Consider the following 13,160-nt stretch of genomic DNA (forward strand, 5'->3'; position numbering starts at 1 on the left):
TATGTGCCAAATCTGTCCCTAGATTCATCCTGAATTGTAGTTAAATAATAGCTTTTAAAGAGTCTATGTTAAAATCACTGCAGTATGTTTTAAGGCGCTTTAAAAAATTTTTATATTTTTAAATTTTTTTGGTAGGTATATATGTTTACAGGGTACATAAAGTATCTTGTTACAGATGTATAATGCATAATAATCACATCAGGGTAAATGGTGTATCCATCACCTCAAGTATTTATCATTCGTGTTATAAACATTCCAATTGTATTCTTTTAGTTACGTCTAAGTGTAGAATAAATTATTGTTGACTGTAGTCACTCTGTTGTGGTATCAAATACTAAATCTTATTCATTCAATCTAACAATATTTTCACACCCATTAACTATCCCCACTCTCCACCAGCCCCACCATCCTTCTGAGCCTCTGGTAACCATCATTCTACTATCTCCATGAGTTCAATTGTTTTAGTTTTTAGTACCACAAATAAGTGAGAACATGTGAAGTTTGTCTTTTCATGACTGGCTTATTTCATTTAACATAATGACCTTTAGTTCCATCCATGCTGTTACAAATGACAGGATCTCATTCTTTTTTATGGCTGAATCATACTCTATTGTATATACGTATCCATTCATCTGTTGATGGACAATTGGGTTCCTTTCAAAATCTTGGCTATTTTGAATAGTGCTTCAGTAAACATGGGAGTGCAGATCTCTCTTCAGCATGCTGGCTTTCTTTCTTTTGGGTATTTTTTACCTAGGAGTGGAATGACTGGGTCATATAGTATCTCTATTTTTAGTTTGAGGAACTGCCAAACTGTTATCCGTAGTGGTTGTTTTAATTTACAATCCCAACAACAGTGGATGAGGGTTCCCTTTTCTCTACATCTTTGCCACAGCTTTTTATTACCTTTCTTTTGGATAAAAGCCATTTTAACCAAGGTGAGGTGATATCTCATTGTAGGTTTGATTTGCATTTCTCTGATGATCAGTGATATTGAGCACCTTTTCATATACCTGTTTGCATTGGTATATCTTCTTTTGAGAAATGTCTATTCAGGTCTTTTGCCCATTTTAAAATTGGATTATTAGATTTTTTCCCTGTAGAGCTGTTTGAAGGCCTTATATGTTCTGGTTATTAATCCCTTGTCAGATGGGTAGTTTGCAAATATTTTCTCTCACTGTATGGATTGTCTCTTCAATTTGTTTGTTGTTTCCTTTGCTGTGAAGAAGCTTTTTAACTTGATGTGATCCCATTTATCCATTTTTGTGTTGGTTGCCTGTGCTTGTGGGATATTACCTAAGAAATATGTTTTATTTTATTTTAAGTTCCGGGATACATGTGCAGGACATGCAGGTTTGTTACATAGGTAAACAAGGGCCATGGAGTTCTGCTGCACCCCAAGAAATCTTTACTTGGTCCAATGTCCTGGAGAGTTTTCCCCATGTCTTCTTTTAGTAGATTAATAGTTTGAGGTATTAGATTTACATCTTTAATCCATTTTAATGTGATTTTTTATATGGCAAGAAATAGGGTTCTAGTTTCCTTCTTTTGCATATTGATATCCAGTTTTTTCCAGCACTATTTATTAAGGAGACTGTTCTTTCCCCCAAAGTACATTCTTGGCACCATTGTAAAAAATGAGTTCACTGTAGATATATGAATTCGTTTTTAGGTTCTGTGTTCTTTTCCATTGGTGTATGTGTCTGTTTTTATGGCAGTACCATGTTTTGGATGTCATAGCTTTGTAGTATAACTTGATGTCAGGTAATATGATTCTTTCTGGTTTGCTCTTTTTGCTTAGGATAGCATTGGCTGTTCTGGGTCTTATTTTAGGATGGCTTTTTTTCTATTTTTGTGAAGAATGTCATTAATATTTTGATTGGGACTGTACTGAATCTGTAGACTGCTTTGGGTAGTATGGACGTTTTAACAAAATTGATCCATCCAATCAATGAGTATGAAATATCTTTCCATTTATTGGTGTCCTTTTTATATCTTTCATCAATGTTTTATAGTTTTCATTGTAGAAAAGTTTCACTTCTTTGGTTAAGTTAATTCGTGGATATTTTATTTTATTTGAAGCTGTTGTAAATGGGCTTGCTTTCTTGATTTCATTTTCACATTGTTCCCTTTTGGCATACAGAAATGCTACTGTTTGTGTATATTAATTTTGTGTCCTGCAATTTCACTGAGTTTGTCTATCAGTTCTAATAGTGTTTTGGTGGAGTCTTTAGGTTTTTCTAAATATAAGATCATATCATCTACAAACAAGTATAATTTGACTTCTTCCTTTCCAACTTTGATGCTTTTTATTTCTTTCTTTTGTCTCATTGCTCTAGCTCGGTCTTCCAGGACAATGTTAAATAACAGTGTCTTAAGTGGCATCTCTGTCATGTCCCACATCTTAAAGGAAAGGCTTTCTGTTTTTCCTCATTCAGTATGATGCTAGCTGTGGGTTTGTTGTATATGGCTTTTATTGTCTTTAGGTATGTTTCTTCTTTACCCAGTTTTTAAGGGTTTTCATTATGAAAGGTTATTTAATTTTATCAAATGCTTTGTCAGCATCAGTTGAAATAATCATATGATTTTCACCCTTTATTCTGCTGACATGATGTATAACATTGATATGAATAAGAAAGAATATTAGAGGGGAAAGTATACCTTCCTGAATTCAGAATATTAACTTATGTACGCCAAGATCTTTTACTGAATGTATATTTTTAAATAACAAGAGATGAATGCATAAAATTACAAACAAATATTTAAAATAAAGGTAAGAACTCAGTTATGTGGCACTGTAGGAATGCACTGATTTTCTTCAAAGTAGGATGGAAAGAAGAATACTGGTGTAGTATCAATGGAAAGTATGCCAATATGCAGGATGGACACTCAAAGGGATATCATTTAAGCAGTGTCTTGATGGATGAATAAAACTTTTCTAGGTATAGGAGGAAAAACAATATCTCAATTAGTTTATGCAAAAATATATTGCTTTATTCCAACTTGTATTCAAACCCTGTTCTGAGAATGTTCTGCAGTCTTCATACAAAAGTCCCAATTGTCTTCAGTTCATAAAGGCTGACTTTCCACTATCAGCTTACTGCTGATACTGAAATAGTCATATTGCTATTCATATCTTAAATATAAATGACTTACCCAGAAGAAAAAATGATGTGAAATTAGATTTTCTTGCAATTATTTCATTGGAATTACTTTATTCTCAGGAATCTTGTGACCAACGTATCTCAAAGGGAATTCATACATAATTTGGCTAATTTGCTAATTTTCTGTACTCTGTATATTTATATTTAATTCCTTAAATTTTATAAATAATACACTTTAGTTTGGAGTTCAAAAGAATGATTCAATCTTAATCAGAAAAATAAATGAAAGGCATGCCAATTTTTGATATTATATTAGTATGTTTATTGATATAGATTGTCACAAAGAATGTTCAATGTGTATAAAGGTGATAAAATACTTATATATAGTAACTACACATTCATTATATTTTCTGGAAACTTTTACATATATTTAAGTGTGAAAATCTAAAATATAACATTCATTCAATTTCATAGCATTCAATTTTATAAAGTGACCAACACAAGTAATGACCACCCAGTACAAATTATAAAAATATTAACATCAGCCAAGAAGAAACCCTTGTAGTCCTTTCCAGCCATTAATTGCCACTGTTAATCTATTAAGATATCTATTAACAAGGCGAATTGTGCATGTTTTGGAAATTTATGTGAAGGGAATCATACAGTGTGTATATGTATATTTTTATGATTTCTTTCTATTAATATGTTTTTGAGATTATGTATGTCGTTGAATGTAACACTGACAGTGTTACATTATATATATTATATGTATGATTCAGCTGAATAAATATTATTCAGTGAATATGTACTTTCTAATATTGTTGATGGTATTTGGTATTTTCCCCCCATTTTTGGCTATTAAGAATAATTTTTTTAGACATTATTGAATTATTTAATAGTTAAAAGAGTGGGATCTGAAGTTATATTGCTTAACTTCAAATCCCAATTCTACATATTATCTGCATCATTGATGACAAGTTATTTAGCTGTATTTGCCTCAGTTTCTTCATCTGTAAAATTAGTAATTACCTCTACCAGCATTTAATATGTTAAGCAATGCAACAGCCCTGAAAGAGTGCCTAGTACATGATTTCTGAATATCTATGTTTTTCATTTACTCTTTTTTTTTTTTGCCTTGGATTATATGTCTATTATTTATGTTGCCATTCTTATGTGTGTTATTTTTATTTCTGTAGTACATTTTTGTCCACTTCCTTTCCTTCAACCATTCTGTTAGATTTCATTATTTTTTATAGTCTTGCTAGAATATGTCCATGTAAAATTATTTTAGAATAAGGTTGTGGGTAGTAAACTTTTAAAATTCTTGAATGTCTAAAATTGTCTCTATTTATAGTCAGTGCCATAAAATTTAAAGGTAGTTTGATTGGATGCACATTTCTAGGTTCTAATGAGCATTTTTTTCCCCTAGAACTTTATTATCCTTTTCTTAATTACCTGAGGTATTGTCCCAAGTGTGCCCATTTTCCCAGAGCCCACTAGCTATTCCTTTAGCACTACCCAAGAGTTCTGTTAGACTCTCAGCTTTGAAGCCTCTTTCCAAGGCATGGAATTGCAGGTGTCTTAGATTCTTGGGCTTCCATTTCCAATTGGAGCCATCTAGCAAGTCCACATTTCACGGAAATGCACCTTTTTACTTCCACTGCTATGAACTACATTATATGTTTTTCTTATTTCAGTGGGGTTTGAGTGTAAAGAAGGATAATATTTGAAAAAGAAATAGTTTTTCTTTAAAAAAAAAAAAAACATAGTCCTTAAGCATTTCTTTATTTTAGTCCTTATAATTAAATACTGAGAATAATGTGCGATTTTATTCCTAGACTGTTTCACACTTTAGGTCTGCCTCCATAATCATTTGTGCCCACCAGCAAGTCATAGATCCATCTCCTTTTGTTCGGTCATCTTTATCTCTAACGTGCCACTAGTTATCATGTGGTGGTAACACATTTACAGAAAAAAAGCAGTCAATTAATTCGATGTCAACCACATGTTCCTTTAAACTTTGTGAGAAATGGGGGTGGGGTTGTGGGAAGACACCACAGAGGGACTTGAAAGCTTGGGATTCTTACTGTAATTAGCATGATCCTTGTTTTGTGACCTTGGATATGTAATTCCTGATTTTTGAGCCCCCAATTTTCCTCGTTTTTAAATTAAGAGATGTGTGTGTATGTGTGTGTGTTTATATATATGTACATGTATATATATAAAACAATTACAATCACTTAAAATCTTTAAAATCTCTTGTAGTTCAACAGTCTATGTTTCTAAGCTTAAACTGAGCTGGCACTATTTAACTATTCCTAAGTTAAAGTATATTTGTGTTTATATTGTGTATGGGTATCTGAGTGTATGTGTGTGAGTATTGTGCTGTGTATGCATATGGGGGCTCCTGAAGGAAAATTTATCTTCAGTGAAGATGTTATTTTTGGTGTTGAAATTAAACGTTTCTTTTGGAATGATTTTAGCTTTGATCTATTTATTTATGTTGGCAGAGCTATCAGGAAGTGTACTAAGTGGAGAATGCGGCTGCTGTACTGTTTGAACAGAAGCCATTTTGCATATTTATCTGTCATCTCTCTGGCCCTGGGGAAGCCTGAGACTTCTGACCAGCCTAATTCTTGTGTTGGACAATTTCAGAGGCTACCCCTTCACTTATTTTTCTCTCTTTTCTCTTGGTATTTATTGATATTTTGAGATATTTTAAATGTTGATTTTGGAAAGATTCTATGCAATACAGTCATTGATTATATTTTCAATCATTTATGATTCTTAGATAATTAGCATTGCTTCTTTAAGTAGGTAATTATAGAAATTTCCCTTATACATATGGTATAGCTAAAACAGATCTCCCAATCTTACTTTACTGTAAGGGAAAAAAAAAGTATGCACCACAGTTTTCATCACATTCATTTGAAGTTAGCTGGTGGTACCTAGACTGCTGTTTATTGAAATCCCTTTGGATTGTTATTTCACTTCTCTATTCTTGGCTGCTTTAGAAATATCTTCATTTAATTGATATTCTGAGTCTACTAATTCTGTCACTAAAGCCTATATTTAATCTTTCAGTATATTTTTACAGTGCTCTTTCTTTGCCAATACAAAGTTCTGTAGCATTCATTTATTTATTCATTTTTAATTTAAAAAATTTATGAAGCATTTTGCACTGGGCCTACTTGAAGAAAATAAATATGTGCTTGCATCTATGGAGCTTAGATCTTAATAAAAATCCAGGAATAAAGAATTAAGCATACATATGTATATGTAGTTACAAATTCTGATAACAGCATTGAAGGAGAAGAACTGGCTGCTAGTAGACAGAATAAGATAGTTGGGAAGTTACTTTATTATGTAGTCAGGGCATTAAGGAAGTCTTCTCTGGACATAGCATTTAAAATGGAACCTGAGAATGATGGTTTCCTGCAGCATCCATGTCTCAGCAAACTATCGCAAGAACAGAAAACCAAATACCACATGTTCTTACTCATAGGTGGGAATTGAACAATGAGATTACTTGGACACAGAAAGGGGAACATCACACACCAGGTCCTATTGTGGGGAGAGGGGAGGAGGGAGGGATAGCATTAGGAGATATACCTAATGTAAATGATGAGTTAATGGGTGCAGCACACCAACATGGCACATGTATACATATGTAACAAACCTGCACGTTGTGCACATGTACCCTAGAACTTAAAGTATAATAATAATAAAAAAGAAATAAATAATTTTTTTAAAAAATGAAACCTGAAAAATGGGAAGAAAACAGTAAAGTGTAGAGTTAGGATAGAGCATTCCATGCTATTTCAACATATAGGAAAGTGCCATAATTCATCTCCCAATCAGTTCTAATATTTAGAAAAACATCCTGGCAAGTCCAAATGAACCTTTTTGGCTGATTATGGTATGATCCTATTGGACATAGATTGAAATGATGGGTTGCAAAAACGTGACAAAGCATACCTGTTCTATATGCTAACATAAGATCTTTGAGTTTATGAGATAGGAAAGGGCAGTGAAAAGAAACAGGGGAGGAGAGAAAGATATGAGTAGGGTCTGGTGGTGGGGCACATATCAAAAACAGAATTTAGAAGAAGCATAGAAAGATGACACATAAAGGAATTCCTAAAGGAGGGAAGAGCCCCAAACTTTATAGACACCATGATGATTAATGTTGAATTTGAAATTGTTTCTTGCTCTTTGATGTAATTATTCTCTTTCATCTATCAACGTTTTATATAATCTGTCAAACACATCAAATTTAGATTTAGAAGTACTTTGAGAAGGATGAAGGAAAGCAGTATCATCAACAAGCATGAGAGCTAGGGGTGATTTTATCAACCAGGTAATAGTGAAAGCTCAGGCCACAGCATGGATGGGAAAAAGAACAACTTAAAGTCCCACAAGCAAGTAAACTCTATGTTTAATGGATAGAAGCTGAAAATAATTATTTGGATACTCAATAAAAAGGTCATTCCAGAAGTCTGGATAATTTGGAACGATCTGAACCAGTGGTTCTTAACTTGGGGTGATTTTGCCTTCAGAGATATTTTTCACCATCTGGAGACATTTACGATGATCACAAGTTGGAGAGAGGTTATTACCATTGGGGATGCTATTGACATTTAGTGGTTATAGGCCAGGGATGCTTCTAAACGTCCTGTGATGCACAGGAAAGTCCATATCCCCATCCACACACACAAAAATTATCTGGACCCAAATGTCAGTAGCACCATGGCTGAGAAACCCTGGTTTAGACCAAAGACACTTTAGTCATACTAATAATCCTTATGTTTTTGAACCAAAAAATAGTTTTAGAGAATTCATGTGATCCCTGTGTCACATACCCCTGTGACACAATTTACTTCCCACAGTCTCTAAAGAAAAATATGTTTAAAATTACAACTTAGGAATTTTTATTCAAAATCTTTCCTGTTAAGTTTCAACAGAGATATCAGTTTGGTCCTAGTGAGTCTACAGAACATTGTGGATATTTAGATGAAACCCATTTCTACATACAGAAATTGATTCAAAATGGTAGTTTTGTTGATAGCATATTCACATAGCCCATAAGAAATGACATGAGCTGAATTTTCAAAGATGAGCAAGCTTGAGCTCTTTGAAGTAGGACATGGAGGCACAGAACATCTGTGTTATATAGAAGGCAGTGTGGTACATATATTGGATGAGGGAACAGAGAGGAAGGGACAGTAATGAGGAAACTATTGCAGGAGGTCTGGTGAACTTGGATGAAAGTCCTCTTTGTTAGCAGGAATCAAGAGGTATCTGGAACAATGCTGTGTTCAAATAACAGTTCTTGAGTAAGTGAAGAAAGAGAATTGTATGGTTTGGTCATAAATAAGGCATGAGGCAGCAAAAATAATCTTGGCTGACTCAAGGGTTGCTGAAGATGGGCATTAAGTGAATCGTGTGTGTAGTATACAGATGTGAGAGAGCAGGTGTGCAAGATGAGGAAGATTTGTTTGGAGTGGGAGTAGAGCTGAAGTTACCTAGAGAATATCCACGTTGAAACTGATGATAGTTGGATAGACATAAAAGTCTGGAATTCCGACCGGGCGCGGTGGCTGAAGCCTGTAATCCCAGCACTTTGGGAGGCCGAGATGGGCGGATCACGAGGTCAGAAGAGCGAGACCATCCTGGCTAACACGGTGAAACTCTGTCTCTACTGAAAAATACAGAAAACTAGCCGGGCGAGGTGGCGGGCGTCTGCAGTCCCAGCTACTCTGGAGGCTGAGGCTGAGGCAGGAGAATGGCATAAACCCGGGAGGCGGAGCTTGCAGTGAGCGGAGATTGGCCACTGCACTCCAGCCTGGGCAACAGAGCGAGACTCCGTCTCAAAAAAAAAAAAAAAAAAAGTCTGAAATTCCAGAAAGAGCTCCAGGTTAGAACTAAAGATTAGGAATTATTTGCATGACAAATGATGACTTGGAGAAGACTAGATAGCCCTTTTACTGAGTCTTCAGCTCATTAACAGAAACATCAGCTTAACTTGCCAATGTGTTCAGGGAAAATGACAAGACAATTTAAATCATTACTTTTGCTTGGTATTACCTCAGATGTTTTTAAACAACGTTGGCTAAAAACAAAAACCATTACTTCCTTGGAAGCAGGTGCCTCAGAAACACAGCACACTTGTTACGACAATGCTGCCAGTACTAAGTATTTTTAGATTACCTCCTTAAGGACGCCATAGAAATTGTACAAATCTTCTCAGGGTAAATCACTTTTCAGAAATTAATTTAAATACATATGATTTTTGGAAAGTACAAAATAGAAATAATAACTAGTGTTGATTGAGTGCCTAATATGGGATATAAGCAATATTAAGTGCTTAATGCAAATAATCATATTTAGTCTTCAGTACCACTCAATGAGCTAAGTATATTTACTAATATTTAGTTCAGAAAAGAGGGTTAGGGGAGTTAAAAATTATTTGCCCAATGCCACAGGGTCCATCCACCCTAGTCTTAGAGCAAAATCCTTTGAATATATTGAGTAATAGTAATTTAATCTTAAAATACAATCATGGAATAATGAAATTAATTTCCTAGGGTGTCTCTGGAGAACTCCCCTTCCCACTCAAAAACAAAAAAGGAGGAATTCTAGACATCTCTGAAGTGTGTAGCCTATTAAAAGCTTATTTTGAGGCATAATCTCCAGTTAGGTTACATTGTTTGGGTAATATTCATTTGGTTAATAATTTTTATTATTTTATATTTATTCATTTTATTCAAATTGTAAAAATAAAAAATAATGTATGATTCTTCCATTCATTTGGGATTTACTCACAAACTCCTTTTATTCTTAATTTTTCAAGTTTATTCCTTTTGTCTTCTATAGATACGTGGTCCTTGAAGCAAGTGACTGACTTTTTAATTCTTCTGCACTACAGAATCCTAGCAGAGTATTTTGTATAGAAAAGATTCAATTAAATCTTGTTACTTAGATGGATGAAGTTAAAATATTCATTATATTCAAACACAAAGAAGCACATACACACACACCTCTGCTTGCGCATGCCAGGAATGAATCCATTATGCACCTTTGGTATACTGTAATTTCCTTCCATACGTAAATTTTGCAATGGATATCCAGGAAATTATTTACAGGTCGGGCACAGTGGCTCACACCTGTAATCCCAGCACTTTGGGAGGCCAAGGAGGGCAGAACACGAGGTCAGGAAATCGAGACCATCCTGGCTAACACAGTGAAACCTTGTCTCTACTAAAAATACAAAAAAATTGCTGGGTGTGGTGGCACACACCTGTAGTCCCAGCTATTCAGGAGGCTGAGGCAGGAGAATTGCTTGAACCCAGGAGGTAGAGGTTGCAGTGAGCCGAGATTAAGCCACTGTACTCCAGCCTGGGGGACAGAGCAAGACTCCATCTCAAAAACAAAAGCAAACAAGCAAAAAAAATTATTTACAAAGATTGGTAACATGATAAATTTTAATTAATACAGTGAATAGCTTCTAAAATCAATGATTTCATTAAAATGTACAACTAGAAAATATCCGTGGGTGCTCATTTGATATTAAGCTGATAATGTCTTATTTTGTGCAGGGTTCATGGTGGAGAAGAAGGTTCATCTATACTTTTCTGCTTCAGGGTGGCTTAGTTATATGAAGGTAGGAGGAAGAGATTATCAGTCCAAAGAAAATAAAAGAAAATAACTCCGACCCCTCACCCCTAAAAACCTAATTTTCATCATCCTTGCCTTTCCATTTTCAAATTAATGAAAGAGGAGACATTTAATGTACATGCTGCCTGAAAAGTCAGACTTAAAAAAAAATCTTGAAAATGTCTGCAGCAGTAAAAGAAGCTATCAACAGAGTAAACAATCTATAGAATGGGTGAAAATTTTTGTAAACTATGTGTCCAACAAAGGTCTAATATCCAGCATCTATAAGAAACTTAAACAAATTTACAAGAAAAATATAACCCCATTAATAAGTGGGCAAAGGACACGAACAGACACTTTTCAAAAGAAGACATACATGCAGTTAATAATCATATGAAAACAAGGTCAACATCACTGATCACTGAAATGCAAATCAAAACCACAATGAGATACCATCTCGTACCAGTCAGAATGACTATTATTAAAAAGGCAAAAAATAATAGATGCTGGAGAGCTTGTGGAGAAAAAAGAATGCTTATGCACTGTTGATGAGAGTGTAAATTATTTTAAACATTGTGGAAGACAGCGTGGCCATTCCTCAAAGACCTAAAGACAGAAATACCATTCGACCCAGTGATACCATTACTTGGTATATACCCAAAGGAACATAAACATTTCATTATAAGGACACATCCAAGTGTATGTTCATTGCAGCACTATTCTCAATACCAAAGACATGGAATCAACATAAATGCCCATCAATGACAGATTGTACAAAGAAAATGTGGTCCATATACACCTTGGAATATTATGCAGCCATAAAAAGAACATACTATGTCCTTTGCAGCAGCATGGATGGAGCTGGAGGCCATTATCCTTAGCAAACTAATGCAAGAACAGAAAACCAAATACTGCATGTTCTCACTTATAAGTGGGAGCTAAATTATGAGAACACGTGGACACAGAGGGGAACAACACACACTGGGGACTATCAGAAGGTGGAGGGGGTGAGGAAGGAGAAGATCAGGAAAAGTAACTAATGGGTACTAGGTTTAATAGCTGGGTGATGAAATAATCTGTATGACAAGTCCCAGTGACTTAAATTTAACTATGTAACAAATCTGCACACATACCCATGAACTTAAATAAAATAAAATCTGCAGTTCATTTTTGTTACCAATTGTTATTAAAATATGTATTGTCCCTGTTTTTAGGTGATTTTGTGCATGTTTTAAGGATTAAGGTATAAAGATGGTGAAAGCTCACACTAGGAGATAATCTAGCTTATTTTTGGTGGATGCTTTTATTATTAATTACCTGAGATTGTTAACGGTAAAAGCATGATTAAGAATGTAGTGGAGCCGCCTTTTGGGTTATCGGCGACTCAACAAATAGACTGACTTTTTACCATGGGCACTTATACAGTTATTTTTTAGAGATTCCACTAAATGTCTAGGCTCTATTTAAACAAAATAAATATAAATAAATAAGAATTAGTGCAGATTAGCCAAACACATTATTGACTTGTTCTATATACTCCAGCCACAGGGCCCTGTTAGTTCTGGCTGCTTACATGTAGTGCAATTCAGAGGTGTATAACCTAGTTGATCATGGAATAGAATGTTCACTCTCATTATTATTGATCTTCTTTCATAACTAAAACGGAGGTGACATGTGTTTTGCAAAGATTGTTTAATATGTCAGTACAATATTGAGGATAGTTGAAAATGGTTTATGCAAAATGTCACAAAGATAATTCAATAAAAATTATAACTATTAATTGCATTCAAGTAACCAATTAGATTATTGCATCTGATAGCATTTCTTGAAGGTTTAATGGGTATTTACTTTAAAGTGTAATAATGAGAGATCAGGAAAACTGGATGTTGAGTCACTGGTAAATACTCATTAAAATACAAGCAAGCTGTTAGTATGATTTTTGTGTGATATACTTGGGTCAGACAAAGCCAGAGATGTCACTTAAAATTCAGATGGAAGTAACTAAAAATATATGTAAAATCTGTGGTACTTCCTGACCAGAAGAAAGAAGAAAGAAATACAGAATTTCATCTGCACAGTTCAGTTTGTAAATTTCAAAATTCAGAAGCATTGCATGAACCATTTAAAGGAATGTCATCATAGTGTCTTCAGAGACAGGTTAGAGGACAACAAAATGTCATAAAGAAGCCAAAGAAATGCAAAGTCATAAGAAAATTAATCAAAGCTAGATAAGTAGGTGGAAGATTAAAGTCAGATGGACTAATTAGATTAATGTGTGACTTTAATATAGAGTATGAGGACTGTAAAACCAAGCACTTTTTAAAATATGGAGTCTGTTTAGTGATTATATAGACTTCGGCGTTTTCCAGTTTTACCTTGGGGGAAAGAAAGAAAACAAAA

The sequence above is a fragment of the Colobus angolensis genome, unplaced genomic scaffold (genome assembly GCF_000951035.1).
Source record: "Colobus angolensis palliatus isolate OR3802 unplaced genomic scaffold, Cang.pa_1.0 Scaffold71, whole genome shotgun sequence".
Classification (NCBI taxonomy): Eukaryota; Metazoa; Chordata; class Mammalia; order Primates; family Cercopithecidae; genus Colobus; species Colobus angolensis.